The 12800-nt window shown below is 37.3% G+C and overlaps 1 pseudogene; it reads left to right on the top strand.

Moving 5' to 3' along the window:
- Nucleotides 1-4038: 4038 nt before the first annotated feature.
- On the top strand, nt 4039-5266 carry LOC146724376 (uncharacterized; annotated as a pseudogene).
- The last annotated feature ends 7534 nt before the right edge of the window (nt 5267-12800 follow it).

Here is a 12800-nt window from a genome sequence, read left to right as displayed (position 1 = left end):
TCCACCAGGTTTATCTCGACATCGTCGGTCCTCTGCCGCCGTCCCGCGGGTACCAGTACTGCCTAAACTGCAATAGATAGATTTACCAGATGGCCGGAAGCCATTCCGATCAAGGACATCAGCGCAGATACAATCGCGGACGCATTCCATACAACGTGGATCTCTCGTTCGGTGCTCCAGCAACCGTAACTACGGACCGCGGTTCTCAGTTTGAATCTAGATTATTTCAGGCCCTCATTCAGCTTATAGGCGCACACAGGACCAAGACTACAGCCTACCATCCGTCCTCCAATAGGATGGTAGAAACGGTTTCACCGCTCTCTTAAATCCGCCATCCGCTGCCATGCATCCACCGAGTGGGTAGACATCTTCCCCACGGTCCTGTTGGGACTACGAGCCAGCGTCAAAGAGGACTTGAAGACCAGTGCAGCGGAATTGGTTTATGGAACTCCAATCCGTCTACCCGGAGAATTCTTTATAGACGAAGACCCACCAGAAGACCCTCAGATATTCATCGAAAAGTTACACAAATTCATGCGTAAAATACGACCAACACCGCCAGCTCACCACATCAGGCCCAGGGTATTCAGTTATAAGGACCTCTTTAGCTGTTCCCATGTATTCGTTCGAGTGGACGCCGTCAAAAAGCCTCTCGACTGCCCCTACAAAGGCCCGTACGAGATTATCGAAAGGATATCCGATCGAGTTTTTAAGCTCAAAATCAAAGGAGAGGAGGGTAACCATTTCCACGAAAAGACTGAAGCCGGCCTACCAAGAGATAATACCCCCGGGAGACGCAACATGCACCGGGACATACCCGCCACAGCACAGCAACCTACGAAGGCCTATCCTCTAGCCAAAAAGGTCACATTCGCAACTTAGGCAAAGTTGCTAAGGAGGGAGTAATATGGCATCTCTCTAGTAACTTTATACCGCGCACATGCGCACTAGCCAAAGATGGTTCCTATCTAGATATTAAGTAATCTAAGTTCTTCCTCACATGCGCACTAGCCAAAGATGATTCCTGTCTAGATATTAAGTAAGCTAAGTTCTTCCTCACCGAACACACTCTTTTTTGTCTGCCTTTAATACTGTGATACTGTCTGTTACCAAAGAAGAAATAAAGTATTTTTTATACATATAAAAAATATACTCATCACATATTTATCGATCCGGGACGCCTCAGCAGTGGTTTCCAAATAGTTATTATATATCTACCTGCATCCAAGACGCATGAGTAGGAATCTCTTTCCCGCTAAATATATATATATATATATACACGTGCACGAGCGCTACAAAAGCAGACAGCGACGACAGCGGGCAGGAACAAGAACAAGGGAGATGAAAGGACGAAGGAAAAATATGTCACGGGAGAAGATATATGGACAAAAAGTTAGAGAAAATAATAAGGGAGATAGAAGAAATGAGAAAAGAAATAAGAGAAGAGATGGAAAGAATGAAAGAACCAATATTGGAGGAGGAGAAGAGAAAGGGAGGGAGAAAGAAAGAAAGAAAGTGAAGAGTGCAGAAAAAAGAAGAAATCAATGGAGAGGAGAATAGCAGCGATGGAATGTATTAATAAAAAAAGGAGAGAGAGGATAGAAGAAAATAATATTGTTATAAAAGGTGTAAAATGGGAAATAGTGAATTTAAAGCAGGAAGTGATAGAATTTTTAGAGGTCAACTTAAAAGTAAAGACAATGGTAAGTAAGACAAGAAAAATAAGGCAGAACGAGGAGAAAAGTTTAGTGATAGCGGAGATAGAAAACTGGGAGCAAAAAAGAGAGGTTATGTACAAGAAGAAAGAGTTGAAGAAGGGTATTATAATAGAGGATGACTTAACAAGAAGAGAAAGGGAGATTTAACAAAAATTGAAGGAAATGGCACGAGAAGAAAGAGAGAAAGGAGACAGCAAAGCAAAAATTGGATACAAGAAGATCAATTTGAAGAGAAAAATGGTACAGATAAAATGAGAAAAAAGAAAAACTCAAAGAGAAAAGGAGAGTGAGAAGGGAATGAGAAAGAGAGAAACAGGACGAAGAGGAGGAGGATGGAGAGAGGGGTTTAAAAATTTGTTTCTGGAATATCGCAGGATTATCAAATAAATGTGAAGAAACATGGGAATATTTAGAAGATTTTGACATTATAGGATTAACAGAAACGTGGATGGAGGAAGAAAAATGGAAGAAGATCTGCAAGAAAGTGTCGAATAATTATGCATGGAACTGTGTACCGCCAATAAAGGAAAATATAAAGGGAAGAGCTAAAGGTGGAATTATAACAGCAATAAGGAAGGATTTGGAAGGAATCAAGGTAAAGGAAATAAACAAAGGAGCAATAGAGATTAGTTTTATATATAATAAAAATAGATGGAGAATTGTAACTTTATATAGTCAAGATAATGAGGAAACATTGGACAATATAATGAAAGAAATAGAAGAGAAAAAGGAAAGATATCTGTTGTCAGGAGGAGATTTTAATGCAAGAACAGAGACGGAAGGAGGGCCGGTAGGAATAGGAATAGAAACAGAAAGAAAGAAAGAAGAGACAAGAAGATCAAAGGACAAAGTGGTAAATAGAGAAGGAAGAGTAATGTTAAATAAAATAAGGGAAAGAGGTTGGATGATTCTGAATGGAAGTTTTGAAAAGGAAGGAGGATGGACATATATCGGAGAGATGGGAACATCAGTAATAAATTATGTGGTATCGAATGAAAAGGCAATTGAAGAGGTAAAGAAGGTGGAGGAAGGAATTAGAACAGAGTCGGATCATGTACCGGTAGAAGTTGAATTGGAAGGTAGAGAAAAGAGAAAGAGAAGAAAAAGTAATGTGGTTCAGATAGAAAGAAGCATATGGTTAGAAGAAGGAGTAGAGTACTATCATGGAAAATGTAAAGGATGGGTATACACAAAGGAGAAAAATGGAGAGATATGGAAATAGAAAAGAAAGTAAAAGATTCGATTATGAAAGTGGAGAAAAGAATAATACCATGAAAATTAGAAAAGAAGGAATGGCACAGCAAAGTATGGAAAATAAAAAAGAGGGAACTGAGAAAAGAATTGAGAAAACTAGAAAAAAATAAGATTGGCAGAGGAGAATACGCAGAAAAAAGGAAGGAATAGAGGAAAAGAGGAAAAGAGAAGGCATGAAAAGGAAGAAGAACAGAAGATAAAATCAATAAGAACAGAGGAAGAAGCGTGGAAATATATAAATAAATTTAGGAAGAAAAGAGAAGGAATAGACGAAAATATAGATATGAAAAAATGGAATGCACATTTTATGGAGCTGCTGGAAGGAACAAAAGAAAAGATAATTCTGGGGGAGAGAAAAGAGGAAGAAACGATACAGAGGAGTGACGAAGAAGATGAAGAAATATCGAGGGATGAACTCGTAAGGTAATTAAGAAAATTGAAAAAAGGAAAAGCACCAGGAGAGAATGGGATAGAGAACGAAGCGTGGAGATTGATGTCTGAAGAGGTAGGAGAGGTGTTTCTGAGACTAATAAATAGGATATGGAAAGAGGGAGGAATTTCAGAGGAATGGAACAGAGGACTAATCAGCCCAATATATAAGAAAGGAGAGAAAGGAGAGGTGAAAAACTACAGGGGAGTAACACTGATGGACACGGCATACAAGATATACGCGAACATATTAAATGAAAAATTAAAGAAGGAAATAGAAAATAAGCTAGAAAAAGGAAAGTTTGGATTTAGAAAAGGAAGAGGAACGACAGATGCAATATACGTATTGAACTATATATAGTGAATAGAGAATTATTTAAAGATATTTGCATTTTTCGCGGACCTCAAAGCAGCGTTTGACAAAGTAGATAAGATAAAGTTAGGAGAGATGCTGAAAAAGGCAGGAATAGGAGAAAGATTGAGAAAGAGGATTATGGAAACTTACAAAGAAACGAAGAATACGGTGAAAGTAGGAGAAAGAAAATCGGAGGAGTTCTGGACAAGCACAGGAGTTAGACAAGGGTGCCCTATGAGCCCTACTCTCTTTAATATATATATTATGGATCTGGAGGCAGAAATGAGGAAGGAACAGACTGGAGGGATAGTAGTGGGCAAAGAAAAGTTTTGGACGATTACGTACGCGGATGATATTGTTCTGGTGGCACAAAGTGAGCAGGAATTGAAAGAAATAATAAAATAATTTAAAAAATATATAGAAAAGAAGGACTTGATCTTGAGCCCAGAAAAATCGAAGGTGTTGGTATTTGAGAGAGGAAGGGGACGAGTAAGAAAAAGAGATTGGAGATGGGGAGAAAAAGCCATAGAAGATGTAAAGGAAATGAGGTATTTAGGATACATTATGCAAAAGAACGGAGGAGCAGAGAAACATATAATGGAAAGAATAAGAAGAGCAACAATAGCGATGGAAATGACATGGAGCATTGGAGAAAAATTATTCAGAGATGATTACACAAGAAGAATAAAGATGTTTAACGCATTGGTAGGAAGCATAGCATTATACGGAGCGGAAATATGGGGTTAGAACAAGGAAGAAAGAATGGATGGGATAAAGAGAAAATATGTAAAGTGGATTCTAGGACTAGATAGAAGGACACCGAATTATATCATGAAGGAAGAAACAAAGATGAGGGAATTAAGGATGGAAGCTATAATGAGAGCCATTAAGTATGAAGAAACAGCGAGGAATGCGAAAAAGAAGCTTGTAGTAGAATGCATAAAAGAACTAGAAAAAGAGGTAAGAAGTAGGAAGGAAAGCAAATGGGAAAAAAGGAGAAAAAAAGTGTTGGAGGAGACCGAAATAAGAAAGGAAGAATTGAAGGAAAAGAGAAAAAAGGAAGAAACGAAGAAGATAGTATAGAAAATGATGGAAGGAATAGCAAGAAAAAAAGAGCAAATAAGAAGAAAGAGGATAGATGAATCTAAGTATAATGAAATATATAAAAATATAATGACAGAGAAGAAACACCAACATATTTGAGAGGAAAAAGAAACAAGAAAGAAAGGAATATGATAGTGAGATACAGATGCGGGAACGAAACGAAAGAGAGCCAGCACTGGTTGGAGGAGGCAGAAAGGAGATGCAGAATATGCAGAGAAGGAATAGAAAATATGTTACATATTTTGAAAGAATGCGAAGAGACAAAGGACGGAATAACATTAGAAGAATTTTTGAAAAAGATAGAAAAGGAAGGGATGTAATGAAGAGGATAAACAGAATAAGAGAAGAAAAGAGACTGGAGGAGAAGGGAAAGGAAACGGAAGGAAAAGCTAAAGCCAAAGAATAAGAAGTTTATAGCTAATTCCAGAGTTTAATTAACTTTAGAGTTTTAGAGATTATTCCAGAGTTTATTCCAGATTTGATTTGATTTGATTGAATATTATATTACATTAGTAGAGATTAGATTTTGAAATTTTTTTTTTTTTTTGAGTTTGTGATTTTTGATTTTTGATTTAGAATAGTTGTGTGAACGAATTATTTATTTATTTAATTTAATGCAACCGAAAGTCGTAAGAATCCGAAAACGAGAAACAGTGATACGGATTCCGAGCGTAGCAGCGACGAGGACGAGCAAAGCAGCGACAAGGATGAGCGAAACAGCGATGAAGACGGAGAGCGCGGAGATAAGGTTAAGAAGACTCGCGCGCTCGAATATCAGGTGACGCACGTGCGTTCGACGCTTCGCGAGAAGGCAAGCTTGAACTTGATAACCCTACCGATACGAGAAGTAAAAACCGGCAAGATTAATATGCTTTACGATACCGGTGCTACTGTCTCCCTAATAAAGGTCAAACATTTAAAAGGCGAAACCGAAATCCATAAAAACAAAATTACTTTGATCGGAATAACCGGGCACAAAGCGCGAACAATAGGAAAATTTTTCGCGACCATCAATCTGGACGACCGAAAAATTAAACACGCAATCTACGTCGTGAAAGACGATTTCCCGATGGAATATGATGGAATAATAGGAATAGAATTCCTGAAAAAAGTTTCGTGCGATTATAGGAAACAGAAGCTGCAAATAGGAAACGCGGTAATAAAATTGCGCCCGTATAAAAAGATCCTATTAAAACCGCGTAGTAAAACTATTGTACAAGCTACAACAAATTGTAACAAAATAGGCGTGATAAAAGCCGAACAAACCGCGCCAGGAATTTTTATCGGACGATGCCTAGTCAAACCAAAAAATTTTCGATGCCCTGTCAGCATGATTAATACGACTGATACTACCGTAGAGATTGACACGCCACTTGTAACTGTAGAAGACATATGTAAAGATAACGCACACGAGATATATACTATACGAGTAGGTGACGCGTATAACTCGACATCGCGTAAACAAAGAAAAAAAAATCGAATCAAAAACTATTATGATAAAAACGCGAAAGAAATAAAATTTAAAGTCGGAAATAAGGTACTTGTATACGATGAAACGCTACGACAAGGCACTCTCACTCTTAGCCTGCAACGCTGCAGTACTCAAGAAAGAAAGTGAGAAGGGTCAACCGTATGAGATAACAGAATTCAAACATAGTCCAGGAATATATTTCGAGCAAATTGACAATTACATGAAACAGACAGAAACTATAGACAACGACTTACAAAACAACGAATAAAAATTTTTTTTTTTTGCACAAAAGCAATTTGTCTACTCAATGACATTTATCGGAATAACAACGACAGTACCCGCAATAGCCATTATAGCATAGATAATAGTAAAAAGAAAAAAAAATAATAAAAATAAAAACGAAAAATAGCCAAGAGTAATAATAAACGATGACTTCGAAATACCGCGATCAATACTAAAAAGAAGTCAAAGTACTAGATTTTAAGAAACGATTATAAAACCTACTATGTATCGGAGAAACTATAATTATACATAGAATAAGATATCAACATAATCAAATATTGTTAAAACCAATGGTATAACGAAAAACTTCGTACCTCCGTTTTTCTTTTTTAACGGGGGAGGAATGTTACAGCCCGAAAGGCTATAATTACAAGTTAACGGATATAAAATCCGCGTGGAGACCGCTGATGCAGCAGCGGGCCGGAAACCGCGAAGACGCAAGCTAAGAGCTTCATCTTTCGAACAGCTCTTAGCTCAAAATCTCGCCGCGTATGCAAAAGCTATGCACCAATCGGGTGCCTGTCGCCAGGCACCCCTTCCAAATGAAATAACGAAAAACCGAGTTCACGTAAGAACTCGGGAGTGAACAGAGAGCGAGTTGAATTAGACCAACCTACCGAGACACATCGAGGATAACTCCCGACTCGTAACAAGACGAGTCGTTAATTAGCTAAAGTCAGAATAAATCTAGAATCGCGTCAAACGAACAAAAAAGAGAAACGAAGTTACCAGAGGTTTTTTTAAATAACCATACGCCGAGTCTTGTTAAGATTATATATACCAATATACATATATATATATATATATATTGAATAAAGAAGTAATTCTACATTAAACAAGACTAAAATCTACGGAGAAACCCCGACGATTCAGAAGTCTACTTCCTAATCCGGCAACATCCCTTCTGTGTCTCACACGAGGCACAACACTGCAAATTCTTGAGACTCGTGCCTCGCAAAATCAAATCCGCAGGATTGTCTTCGCTCCTAACGTGACGCCAATGTTTTGACGGAAGGTTCGTCTGTATTTTTGCCGTTCGATTTGATACAAATGTTTTTTGACGTAACGGATCGCCGGATATCCACGCCAACACAATCGCGGAATCGCTCCACGCCGTTATTTCGTCAAACTCGATTTTTAGCGCTTCGACAACATTTCTTACTAATCTAATTAAAGTCAGTGCGCCGCATAATTTTAGCCTCGGTAACGTAATTATTTTACTCTTACAAGTAAACCTACGGAAGTGTCACTCTCCGATTTTTCTGAAATTTGAATATGTTATGATACATGAAAAACTAAGGGACACGTATTTTTTTTTAGCTGCGGAAAAACATATTTAGGGGGTGAAACGACCCCCCCAAAATAGGGGGTAAAATGGAAAAATTGCAATATCTTTCTTAATGATTTTTGGTATGAAAGTATCTTTTGATAGAAGACGAAAATCGACCTAGGTATGTTGGAGGGGGAGTGAAAATTAGGGGGCTAATCTACCCCTAAAGTGACCAATTTTTTGCTGAAAAAAATCAGTTTTGATCTAATTGAAGTGAAATCTATTAAAACTTCAAAAGGAAAGCTAATTAAGGAACATGTATTTTTTTTTTTTTTATATATAAATATTTGGGGGGTTAATAACCTCTATATTGCCGCACTCGTTTGACATTGCGCATGAAACACCTTGTGAAACTATATTTTTGAACTGTTCGATCTTTTTAATATATTGGTTTTTGAAGTCGCTGAAACTGAATCTGAAATCAGATTTTCAAAATTCAATATGGCGGATCCAATATGGCGGACGAAAACTCTAAAAATTACTTGAATAGGCAGTAACTCGACATGCGACTTTCAAAATACAATAAAATCAACTTATGACATTTATTGTTAGTTATGTGAAGTGAATTAAACATGTTAAAAATATTAATTGTTTATAACCGCCGGCGTTAGCGTTACCCGAGATGTACCGCGCGGAAGTTGCACGGTCGGATTTACATCTCTTCGAGGTGCTTGATTAGAGTGAGTCTCCTTGCCTCTCACTATTTTCTGTAAGTGTGTCAGAACACGATTCATTGTTAGAACGTTTATGTACAGATAACGAAAGATTGGTTTTTGTTATTTCAATTTTGTTATGTTTTTGTCGTTTTAATTTTATTATTTTGTGTTTTTATTTCATTAATTTTTTTTATTATTACTGTTATTTTATAAATGGCTGATTTGACGATTAAATCATTGTTTGAAAATTTTGCATACATGATATTCGTTAAAAAAATTTATTATGCACAAAGATTTTTTGCACCAAGCACATCTTATTACTGCACACACATTGCAGAACCCGCAAAATGTCTCACAATTTTTAAAACAGAAGTCAACAGGATTATCAAATTCCAACGGTTTTTCTTTTATATACCCACTTTTATACCATGAGCTCCCCAACACTGCCCCCCACCATTCGGCCGCGCGGAAGCTACACAAGCAAACACGGCGTGTTCGTCTGATGTGAATTCTCTCCGCGCTACCGTCTCGTTTTACTTTTAATTGATGAAAAAGGAAATTCTCCGCCGTTTGGTATCACTGTCCGCTATGAATCTAAAAAATATTATACGGTTTTTGCAAGAAGCGTTTGATCAATCGCAGTATGATTTTGAATCTGCTGTAAACGACGATGAGAGGACTTTTAGTTTTCAATTAGAAACTCTAATAAAAGATTCAATGAATGATGCCTTTTTTGTAGAAACACATGAAACCTTAATTTTTGAAGATCAAAATGATATTTAAGGTCCTATTTTAATCACAGATGACGACATTTCTGATTTTGCGGATGAAACATCTTCTGACTTACAGTTAGACTCTTCCAAAGATGATGAAGTTGATGATGAATATAAACAAAAAGTCATTGAATATTGGAAATCAGGAAAAAAAGAAGAGCGAAATTTGAAAACGTTCAAAGTAAAAGGCGATTAAAATCAAATGTACAGACAAATTTTGGTACACAAAAAAGATAGAAACTATCAAAGAATCGTGTAGCGATTCTCTTCGAGCGATCCTATACAAGAATTTCAATTAAACACCGTAACATACGGACTAGCGTGCGCGCCTTTTTTAGCGATACGGTGCGTTAGACAATTGACTGGCGATGCAATCAGTGACTTTAGCGAAGCGTCACATGTACTATTAAATGATTTATATGTCGACGATATTTTGACAGGCGTCAAGTGCACGACTGACGCAATCAATTTAATTGCACAATTAAAGAATTTGCTAAATAGCGACGGATTCAAACTTCATAAATTACATTCGAATTGCAAAGAAATCGTAAATAAATTTGCAACGATTGATTCGGACGAAGAATCGTCGTCGGTCACGATCACTGTAGATACCATAAAAACATTGGGATTAAATTGAAATCCTGAACGCAATATCTTTCACTTTTCCAGTCAACTGATAAACAATTCTATTAAAACAAAACGTGAAGTACTATCGGCAATCTCAAAACTGTTTGATCCGTTAGGTTTAATTAGTCCTATTTCAATTTGTGCTAAGTTGATCATGCAAGGGACATGGTCCTCGAACTTAAATTGGGATGATCAGCTGACGCACGAGATTCAACAAGCGTGGGATGCGTATGCGGACGATCTAAAGGAAATACATGCAATCGAAATCCCGCGTAGAGTCATCTTGTGCTCCCTTATGGACTCCTCAAGTCCCTGCCTCAGCATTTGCCCGAAGTCCCGCGGGAAAACCACGGATCAAAAACCGCGAGAGAGGCAGTCTTCGTAGAATGAACTGAAGACGAAACCCCTTCTTCCTGGAAAGCTCAGTTCGAAAATCGGCTTCTCCGCCATGTCCAGAAAACTCCGTTTCTCCCCAAAGCAGAATCGCAAACACTCCTTTAATCGAAACCTCTCCCTCGAGTGAAATTTCTATTCTTCGGAGATTCTGTAAAAGAAAAAGAAGATTACGCAATAATTAATTCACCCTACTTTTATCTGTTCAAATTTTCCTCTGAATCTTCCATAGAATAGACATTTTTTGGGCTCTAATCTATTCTAACAATCCTTATCCCTTTCCAGAAAAGGAGTTATCCTATCCGCATGCACAACCTTTTTCCTATGCCTAGGAGTCTTTTGGATACAATATACCACGTCGTTAAATCTTTTAATAACCGAATAAGGACCCTCCCAATTATTCTGCAATTTCTGGGCTTTCCCTTTACTTCTCTTAGGATTATATAGCCAGACTATAAATTTGCAAAGGGGATTTTCCTTTTCCAGAAGGACCTTTCTTTGCTATACATATCTTGCAGGTTCTGCACCACTTCTCTACGTCTTGTTTACAATTTGCCCAAAAGAATCTTTTTCGAATCTTCTCAAGAGTCTTGTTAACTCCGAAATGTCCTCCGAACGGAGAATCATGAGTTTCCTGTAAAATCTCTTTGATCCGATCTTGAGGAACTATCAACTGAAGGAAACTAGTTTGAAGATTTGGGGCTTCCCATTTCTTATAGAGAACTCCATTTTTTAAAACGAGAGAATCCCAATAAGACCAATAAATCTGAGCCGAAACATTCTTGGTAGGAACTTCCGAATGCAATGGTCTTTTTCCTGTTTCTTTCCCTCGTATAATAAATGAAATGTTTGGATCTTTTTGCTGAGCACGACGCCACTCTTCCAGATTTTCTCCCACAAGCATAATGCGAGCGACCATTTTCTCTCTTTCTTCTGCGTTTTTCGTCTCGACTTTAGCGCAGTATTCGCATCCGAAAGCTTCACATGATCGCCTGGATAATCCATCGGCATTCCCGTGAGATTGTCCTTTTCGATGAATAATTTCGAATTCAAATTCTTGAAGTCTTTCGAGCCATCGAGCTAATTGTCCTTCCAGATCTTTAAAAGACATCAACCATTTTAACGATACATGATCTGTACGAATTACAAATTTTCTACCTAAAAGATAGTGACGGAAAAATCTCAAGGAATCTATTATTGCTAACAATTCTCTCCTAATCACACAATAATTCCGCTCAGTCTTGCTAAGCCTTTTACTAAAATAAGCGATCACTTTCTCTTTTCCCATCTGTCTCTGGGATAACACTGCACCAATACCGATATTAGACGCGTCAGTATCTAAAATAAATTCATCTTCTCCCTTAGGAAAAGATAGTATCGGGGAAGACGATAACATCGATTTTAATTTCTCAAAAGCATCTTGGCATTCTTTTCCCCAAACAAATTTAACTTGATTTTCTGTTAATACATAAAGGGGTTTTGCCAAAGAAGAAAATCCTTTCACAAATTTACGGTAATACGAACAAAAACCGAGAAAGCTTCGTAACTGTTTTCTAGTATGGGGAACCGGCCAATCTCTCACGGCTATAATCTTTTCGGGATCCGTAGTAATGCCTTCTTCTGAAATAATATGTCCCAAATATTTCGTATTTCTTTGAAAGAAAATACATTTTTTTGGATTCATTTTTAAATTAGCTTCTCTCAATCGCGAAAATACTAAATTCAAATTCTCTAACATTTCATCAAAAGTTTTACCGAAAATTATTATATCATCTAAATATACTAAACATTTTTTTGATAAAAGGCCATGTAAGACTTTTTCCATCAATCGTTCGAAAGTCGCGGGAGCATTACATAAACCAAACGGCATTACTGTAAATTGCCACAGACCCCTGCCGATTGAGAAAGCCGTCTTTTCTTTGTCCTCGGAACGGACTTTTAGTTGCCAATAACCGCTCTTTAAATCTAATGTGGAAAACCAAGAGTTACCTGAGAGTTGATCTAAAATATCGTCAATCCTGGGAAGAGGATATGAATCTTTTACCGTCACATTATTCAATTTTCGATAATCGATGCAAAATCTTATACTGCCGTCTTTCTTTTTCACCATAACGGCCGGAGAGATCCATGGACTTCGCGATTCCTCCATAACTCCTTGTTCTTTCATGTCCTCAATAATTTTATCTACTTCCTTCCTTAAATGAATGAGAATTCGACGAGGTGCCTGCTTAATGGGGAGAGAGTCTTTTATGTTAATAACATGTTCTACAACACTACAGTTGCCAGCCACAATGTTTTCAGAAAATACATCAGAGAAATCATTTAAAAAGTTTGCAAAAATTTCTTTCTCTGTTTCTTTCAAATTCAAAAAATTATTTTCAAAAAGATTTTTTAAAATAGTTGGAACT

This window comes from Nylanderia fulva, unplaced genomic scaffold, assembly GCF_048542155.1.
Source record: "Nylanderia fulva isolate GAGA-0341 unplaced genomic scaffold, ASM4854215v1 Scaffold136, whole genome shotgun sequence".
In the NCBI taxonomy this organism is placed as follows: domain Eukaryota; kingdom Metazoa; phylum Arthropoda; class Insecta; order Hymenoptera; family Formicidae; genus Nylanderia; species Nylanderia fulva.
This window is presented reverse-complemented; position numbering and strand designations above follow the sequence as displayed.